Source organism: Mastomys coucha, unplaced genomic scaffold, assembly GCF_008632895.1.
Source record: "Mastomys coucha isolate ucsf_1 unplaced genomic scaffold, UCSF_Mcou_1 pScaffold21, whole genome shotgun sequence".
Taxonomy (NCBI): domain Eukaryota; kingdom Metazoa; phylum Chordata; class Mammalia; order Rodentia; family Muridae; genus Mastomys; species Mastomys coucha.
The window spans coordinates 60,278,482-60,287,238 of record NW_022196904.1 but is presented as its reverse complement, the minus strand read 5'-3'; positions in this window follow the sequence as shown (position 1 = coordinate 60,287,238).

Sequence of the window (8,757 nt, the reverse complement as noted above, 5' to 3'; positions counted from 1 at the left end):
CTGTTTCACAGCAATTAATGGAATTACTGTTTTCTTACATGACATCTTCTGCCTCCAGTTTCAAAATATGTAGCAACATTTTCCCATCTCTTTTTACTAAGGGGATATATTGGGGAGTAGACAGGTGAACTAACTGTATTTTATGAATAAAGAAATGAATGCATAGACTTTGTGTCTTTGGTTGCTTAAGGCATGTGGGACAAACCATCCTGGGACGAATTCCTGGAACAAAGTATGTACTGTGCAGACTGGGGTTTATTGACTTCAGAATTCTGGACTTTTGTTGGAGTGTTCAAAGAGAACAAACATTTTAGAAGATTGACCAAAGGAGTGGAAAGTCTGGAGTGAAATAAGAAGGTAACGTATACTAGGGAGATAGAACTTAAAACAAAAAGCATCCTCAATAACTCTAATGCATCATAAGTAATTTGGCATGTATTTTCTAGAAAGTGACAGGTGCTTTAAAAAAACATATGAGTTTCTCCATTTCTTAGATATACAGAGTAATATCATTGCCTGAATACATTTATGTCATGTGGTATTTGCACTTCCAGTGGGAAAAGACTACTTATGCCAACATCGTACATGGTATTTTAGCATGGGCTGAATTTCCTGCTTTGGAACACTGACCTGCCTGGCCATCTTCTTAGGAATAAGGTCTGACTAAGTAGGATGAAAGGCAGGTAAGTAATTTCAGTTCTGTGATCAATATCAACATCCAGGAGGCAAGTGGCTATATCCAGGGCTAGCCTTTTCTATTAAAGCTCTGTTTTGTTTTTGTTTTGAGTTGAGTGGTTGAAGTAACTTTTTAAATAAAATACCCATCTAAAGAATTAGCCACAGATAAACACAAATATAGTTATATCTTTCCCATAGTTAATACATGTTTTGTGCTCTGAGGTGAGCCCATGCTAGTAACTGCAATGTTTCTCTGAGTTGAAACATTTCTCCTCACTTCTGAAACACTTAAAGAGCTTCAGAAGTGAACTCCCAGGTGGTGGATACTGATTTTCCTCAACAGGCTCTTTTAGCTGAGTTGGGACTATATTCTAGACAATCACACATGCCATCCGTCTCAATTACAAGTCGACTTTCTTAGAGCTCTTAGTAGAATGTGCCTTTCCCAAGCTTTGCTTGTCTTTCATATGAGAAATAAATGTTAAATTAGATACTGCAATTCACCTTAATGCTAAAGAGAAATGTCTACCAAATTGGTGATTTAACAATAGCTAACCAGTCACTAGTAGTTTCTTAGGACTATTTCTCAAACTAGGACATTTGTTCCTAAAAATGAAGGAAAACGGTTCACAATTTCTCCCTCTCATAAAACGTATAGGTTTTTTTGACGGGACTGAAGAATACTTTCTGAATCTGTTTTTGAGAACACAACAAATGCAATCACTTAAACCAAACTCCAACTTGCACCTCAAGTCCCTATACGTATTTAGAAAATACCACAAAATAATTCAATAATGCCCCCTGCAGTGCTAGCGGCTTCTGCAGTTTTAGAAAGGAGAACGTAGATAATTCCAGAAAGTCTGGAAAGCTTCAGTATCATGCTTTAAAGTTCCCACTAAGCCTCGGGGCCCACTCAGGCCATGCACGTCAGGACGTGGCACTTGAAGCACACTAAATCAAGATGAATGGGCAGTGTGCTGCATATGCAGGGAGCATCTCCTCATATATGAATATGTGTATATGCACTTAATGTTCATTCTTGGAGTGAAACCCCAGAGAAGAAACAGTTAAGCATAATGAAGAGACCATCAAATACACAGTATTCACATTATCTTGATGATTTAAGGCAGCCTGGTCCAAAAAAGAAGTGCACAGTCTTCGCTGTCCCAGGTTTCGAATTCACCCTGACCTTTCCATGCAGAGGCTACTCCTTAGGATTTCCCTTTCTGTTCTTGAGGGTTGAGTACAAATTTTTGAAATGATGTTCCGCTGTTTTCCAGGATTGCATGCACAAATGACAAAACCCATCACAGATTAAAAACTACCTGCAAAGTCACAGCTCAACACTTGGGGCATTTTTCAACTGTTCTTTTCAGTACATACCACCAGCAAGCAGTCAGAGTGAGGGCGGCTGCTTCATCAGCAGACCGTTGGACTCTACCACCTGGGAAAAATAATAACTGTTAATGTCTGTCCACCAAGGCAACTGGAAGTGTAACAGATGTTCCTTGGGCATTTGAGAGACAGGCAGTTGACATATTTAGGGTGATGTGTCATAGTGGAAAAAGAGAGCATGAATCGGTGACTCTTAAGGAATGTCAGTGTGGTGGGTTAGCCATTAAGGTTGGAAGGACATGGGAATATATTTTAAATGTTGCTTGATAGTCCTTCCAGGGGTTAAATAACCAAAAGTGAAGGTTAGTGGAGGTTCAGTATGTAAAACAACAGTCAGTTCTATTTCATCTATACCTAGAAGTAGATCATATGTTTTTATAGTTTTGTATCTTTTTATCTACCCTTTGAATATCTACAGTTACAAATAATATAGAGATGAATCTTCTATATAGATTGTCTGAGAAAGGGACAAAAAGATTCAAAGGTAAATATCTGGGTGAATTGTCTGAGTCAATACAGACAATTCTAGAATGGACTATCTAACTATATCAGGATGCAGATTTCAGTGGGCAATCCACCCAAAACTTCCGTATAAAAGTTTTATTACTTTTCTCCCCGTCCCAAAGAAAGATTGGAGTTGACCAGTGTATGGCACTCAGTGCAAAGTGTCTCAACGCTGTGAGCAATCTTCAAAGAATCTAAGAAAAGGAACCACTTGTATGATTTCCAGACTGTCTGTCAGAGGATGTTAGGTTTTTGATCAGAAAGAATTTCTGTGATGTTTTCTTCACTTGGGGACAATACTTCTTAGTAGTGTCTTAAAAGACAGTTTCATGAGCACACACACACACACAATAAATAAAGGGGGGGGAACCCTTTCATTAATGTGAAATTCCATTTTCTCTATCAGTGCTATATACATTAGAAATCTATGTCTAGCACTCCAGTAGAAAGCACCATTCGGGGACAGATATTTACCCAAGGAAATTTGAGCCCTCGCCTTTCATTTTCAGAGAGCTCCTACCTAATCGGTAGTGGAGCATCAGGACAAAGGACACCTCATTCCTCCACCGCCTGGCCTGCTAACAACCCTTTGTGAACCACCTAAGCGATTAGAATAATGGGCTGGGGGAAAAAAAAAGATAAAATACAAATTTCACTCAGATCTGCGTTGGATTACTTCCTCGTGCCCCTGCCTTTATTGAGCGATTTGGAGTTTCATTAGAATTCAGGATTCCTGTGGAAAGAGAAACCACAGTGGCAGGGACTTCTCTTTCAAGGGGATTGCAGGCTGACCCATCAAAATGAAAAGGCTCAATGTTGTGCTGACAGGTCCCCAAGCAAGGCTGAGTGACAGCTTCATTTCAGGAGTTCTCGGATGAGGGTTGAATTGAAGGGGGGCAGAGATAGCGCTGAAGGTACTTTGTTCCCTAAAAGTGTCAGAGTCAACCCCGTAGTTCCCTCGACCAGGGGCTGAGGTACAAAAGGGTGCAGAAACTGCCATCTGCTTGGCCATCCCCAAATTTATTATTAATGTCTCAAGAAAGTTCACTCCATACAAGGTTTCATTTAGGACTTTGCATTCATTGCCATGAATTCCTTTTTATTACAGCTGTAAGGGAGCAAAATCAAAGGGAGATATGAAAGAAAGCGCTGCAAAGAGACCTCAGCTGAAAGGTAGAACACTCTGTTGGGACAGTCCCCCCCCCCCGCCCCCAAAGCATCGTGATTTACGAAGGACATTCTTCGCAAAAAAATCTCATCAGACGGTGGACTAAAGTCTATCCTTGCAAAAAGAAAGTGAGAGCTATTTCCCCGCTGTAAGAGCTGACCTGGACCACAGTAACAATGAGTAGTAATAATAGCATAATGGGACGTTATAATTGTGCATGTACTGCTCGAATGTACATTCTGAACATCTTCTCTAGAAACAGGATGTCTAATAAGATGAAATGGGCACCCATGACTCTATGTTGGATTTTATATTTCCAAGGCAGTCAAGATTCAGAGTCGCTCTTCCCACCTCCTGGTGCCCCAGGCAGCAGTGAAAGGCAGCTGGGAAGGAGCAGACAATAGACAAAATTCAGCTGCCCCACACAGCCCTGTTCACGTGATACTGTCCAGTTTGTGTTTTTACTTCAGGATGATGGTCTGACCGATAAGAGAAAGTTACAAAATTCACGTAGGTTCTTTTTCTTTTCTTTTCTTTTCTTTCTTTCTTTCTTTCTTTCTTTCTTTCTTTCTTTCTTTCTTTCTTTCTTTTTTAACGACAGTCTTAATTTTGAAAAGTCCTTTAAAAAACGATCAATGAATAATTTATTTATTATGCAAATGAAGAACTGTCCTCCACATCCATCCTGAGAAGCCATCATCCCATCTTATCATATTCCATAAAGAGTGTTGTTCTGCCTCTGAGATGCTCTCCAAAAGCACAGTGACCCAGCACTCTCCTTAAAGTGTGTGGATTGCTCTTCTGTTTTAAGAGGAGCAATGAAGCCCAAAGCAGCCTAAATATGTTGGATTGCCCAAGTAAAAGTTCGGGACATGTTTTTAAAAAGCCATTACATATATTTTGCATTTGTCAGTATATATATATACACATATATGTACATAAATATGTATATATATACACACACATATATACACACATATATACACACACATATATACATGTATATATATATGCATAATAATCTATATATGCATAATTATCATAATCTGCATGTCTTACAAAATTAGGAGGGCTTAGAAATACTTCTTTCCTTCCAGTGCTAAAGGGAGGATTTTCGGAGCTGTATGTATCTTTAATTGATTTAAGATTCTGGGTTCCTTCTGGTTTAGGAAGCCTTGCTTATGTTTCATGTGAGCGTTAGCGAAATACAGAAGGTACTTCTCAGGCAGTTACCGCTGAAAGTTTCAATTCATCTTCCCAGTACAAGTGGATTCTTTGTTATTAGTTTAATGTATTCTCCTTAGAGCTGTGCAGTCTCAGATCAGGCAGCAAATAGCACAGTGCAAAAGAGAATAAAGAATTTATGTAAGCCAAATACACCTTGAAATAAAGTTTTTATAATCATCTGCACATTTCTATGAAAAGGGTGGGGTAGTTTACATGAGATGAAACATTCAGCAAAGTGGGTAAGATTAATTTTTCCAGTAAGAGGCAACTTCTAGTTCAGTTAAGAATGTAGCTGGTTCTGGCACCCACTCACAGGGGTGCAGCGGTGCATTGGGTCAGGATTCCTGCCTGGCAGTAGTGCTTTCGATTGTAACCCATGGATCCCATCGACATTTATTCAGCACTTACTATACCCTCCCTGGCTACCCAGGAGCACTCAGGCTTTGAAGGTCAGGGTGGATCCACGCTATTACTGGAAGGTGCTGATCTCTGGGTATATCTGCTTCCCCTTCCTGATGTCAAGCCTCCCTGTTGGGCCAGGACATTATCTTTATTTTCTTTATTCTTTAACTATTAACAGTCACTCTGGTAGCAAAGAGCCGAGTGTCTAGGTTCTTATTCATCACCTTACCATTTCCGAGTGAAATTTAACAATTGTTAAATTCTATTAAAAAAAAATGAGTGTGTCTCATGTAGATTTAAGAAATAGAGGGAACTGATCTAAGAATGAGATAAGAGAAGCAAACAGTTCCACAAGAAACAAAAAGAAAAATTAAACCACTTCTCATGATTATGCCTTTCTGCTAAAACTTCTGCTTGCTCTGAATTAATTATGTATAGTGCATTTTAAGTTCATCTACTTCACTGAAAACTATTCCTAACCGATTGTCAAGTATTCTGTCAGATTGTGTGCACATGCATGTGTATGAGTGCATATGTGTGTGTATACTCACATAAGGGCACACATTTGTGTCTATAGATAAATTGTTATGATCAGAAGGATACATTACATATGATTTTCTTTTCACTTCAATGCACATCTAAACATGACTATACTAAAATCTGTTACCATGTATAAATAATATATCTATTGATACTCAGTCATACAAATACAGATCTGCGATTTTGTAGTTACGTGGTATTCCTCCACAGAGGCATGGTGTCACTTATTTAACAAATACATTGCTTGTTTCAAAACTTTGGTATCAACAGAATAGCAAATATTAATGGGAAGCATTCATTTGGTAGGTCTTGTCATTATTCTCTGAATTACCCCAGAATAAATTTTGCAAGTAAAAGTCTTGCATAAAGTAACAGGCTCATTTCAAATGTCTGTGTATTGTCAGCTGTCTTCTGGAAAAGTGGGGTGACCTGTACCCCAAGGACTCTGTTATTTATTCTCTGCCCTTACCAACTTGGAGCTGTCACCATCTTAATCTTTACACTCTGACAAGTGTAAAGTTAAATTACATACTTACTTAGACTGTGTTTCTTTATTGGTGAAGTTCAATATGTTCATCTATTTACTGAGACTTAAGGTTTTTTGGGGGAGGGCTAATTATAATTTATGCCTTTTATCACTAACATGTGAGTTTGCTGTGTTTCTTAACTTTACTTATAGCCCAATATTCATGACTTTATGAAGAAATTTAGCAGTTTTATTTTGAGATAGGTAGTCCAGGCTGGGCTCAAACTCACAGTGATTCTCCTGCCTCAGTTTTCCAATATTAGGAGAATTTTAACCTTTTTTTTTTTTTGGAAATAGATAATGCTTTTGGGTTGAATTTCATTGTTGCTTTCTGAATTGACTCTCATTTTTTGTTACTTTTATATTATATTGCCTTAGCAAATTCTTTACCGTAGTTTACATGTGTATGCTTGAATAAAAACTCCATTACAGAGCAATCTAGATGAAATACATCAAGATGTTATTTTAATTACTTCCCTCTCTAAAGCACAGAGATAGATGTGCAGCTGTGTGACTTGAGACCAGTTCCATCTACTTTCAGATCCTGGGTCCAAATTGCATGCATGATCAATATTTATCCAGTAAGTGGTGAATAAAATACAGTGTTGACCACTTTTAAAACAAATTCTCAGAAGAAGAAAGAGGTCCCAGTTTCAATGTTCAGGATAGTAGTTTTAAAGATGGGACAATTTAGAGGAAATGAAATCCAAATCTGATACTATCTCTGTAAAGGTCTCACATATCCATAACAAATTCTCTTAAGTGAGGTCTAAGAAAACAAACCCCACAACTTATTGGCTACTTCAAATATTCCTTAATAGATCTGCTTAAAATTTTAGAGTTGATACAGTATGGAAGAACAAAATTAAAATATCTTAATGGTTGGACTTAAAGTCATGAGAAAAAAAAAAAACCCAAACGAGGACAATAAATCACTGAAATGATTCCCAGCCATGTTTTGACCTTTTACACTAGACACTAATTTTTGAAGACCTTTTGAAAACTGAAACGGAGGGTGATTTAAGCCATCCACATTCCCTCTGACCTGAGCTTTCACAGACCTGAGTGCTGATTGGAAAATCCTGCCATGGTTTCCCTGAAGAAAAAGGGTAATAATGACTATATTAATATGGCATTTCAGCATGCAGGGTGCTACAGAGATCTGAGAAAGAAGAGGAAGAGAAAGAAATGGAAAGAGAAAGAAAGAAAAAAAGGAAGGAAGGAAGAGGAGAGGAGAGGAGAGGAGAGAAGAGAAGAGAAGAGAAGAGAAGAGAAGAGAAGAGAAGAGAAGAGAAAAAGAAATTTATCCCTAAGCATCCACTGCTCTGGATGCAATTTTAGTCCAGTGTGGATTTTATTTGCACCCCATTACTCATAAACACCCAAATGTAACTCTTTTACTACGGCCTCTTTTGAGTTCGATGTGATAATGAACGTGAAGGGTCTGTGTGGGGGGAGCCGGGAGGGGGCACTTTGTGATTTTGCAGGTTCACACCAGATAGGCATTTTTTATAGCCTGAAAGGGGATGTTTTCTTTTGTTAATGGCTTACAATCAGATGAAAGGGCTCATCACTCTATTTTACTGCTCCGCCACATGGCGCGTATCTTTTATAAATTACAGGCTGGCGCTGTGTGCACTTGGGGAGAGAAAGGTTGGTTTTTCTCGCTGTGAGCCATCCTGCCTAATTGTCGTATGCAAATAAAAGCAATTATAAGGCTTTTAGGGTGAAGGGATGACAGCTGAGTTTGGCAGTTGAGAAGGCCTCACCCACCTTGTTGGCATAGCAACAGGGAGGAAAAGGACAAAATGGTGTGTACACACAGGAAATATATATGTTTTGGTTCACGAATTTTAAAACATATACCAGTGTTGAAATGAAATGTCAATATGTATAATGAATGCCTTTGTTTAAAATATTATTTAAATTAAACTAGATTTATTTCTTGGCCCCCTGAATGATCCTTGTCATCTGACTACCATTTATCTGCTGTCATTTGTGATTTCAGTTGCTACTTTTAAAGTTCTGTGCAGATCATAACAACACATTCAATAATTAGGAAATTATAAGTTCTTGATTTTTTTTTTAACAGCCTTTGGAATCACTGCTGGGTGGAAGTTTTGTGAAAGGAAATCCCAGTGGAGGAGGTGATGCAGTGTGGGAAAATGGGCCAAAGTATGTGGCTATCAGTACATAAAGTTCAACATTAAAAAAAATGTTTGTACTAAAGTGTTAAACAAGTAGAGTAAACAGCATGCTAGTAGCACACAAAATTAAAACGAGTCACAAATGGGTATCTTCTACGGCAATTTATTTC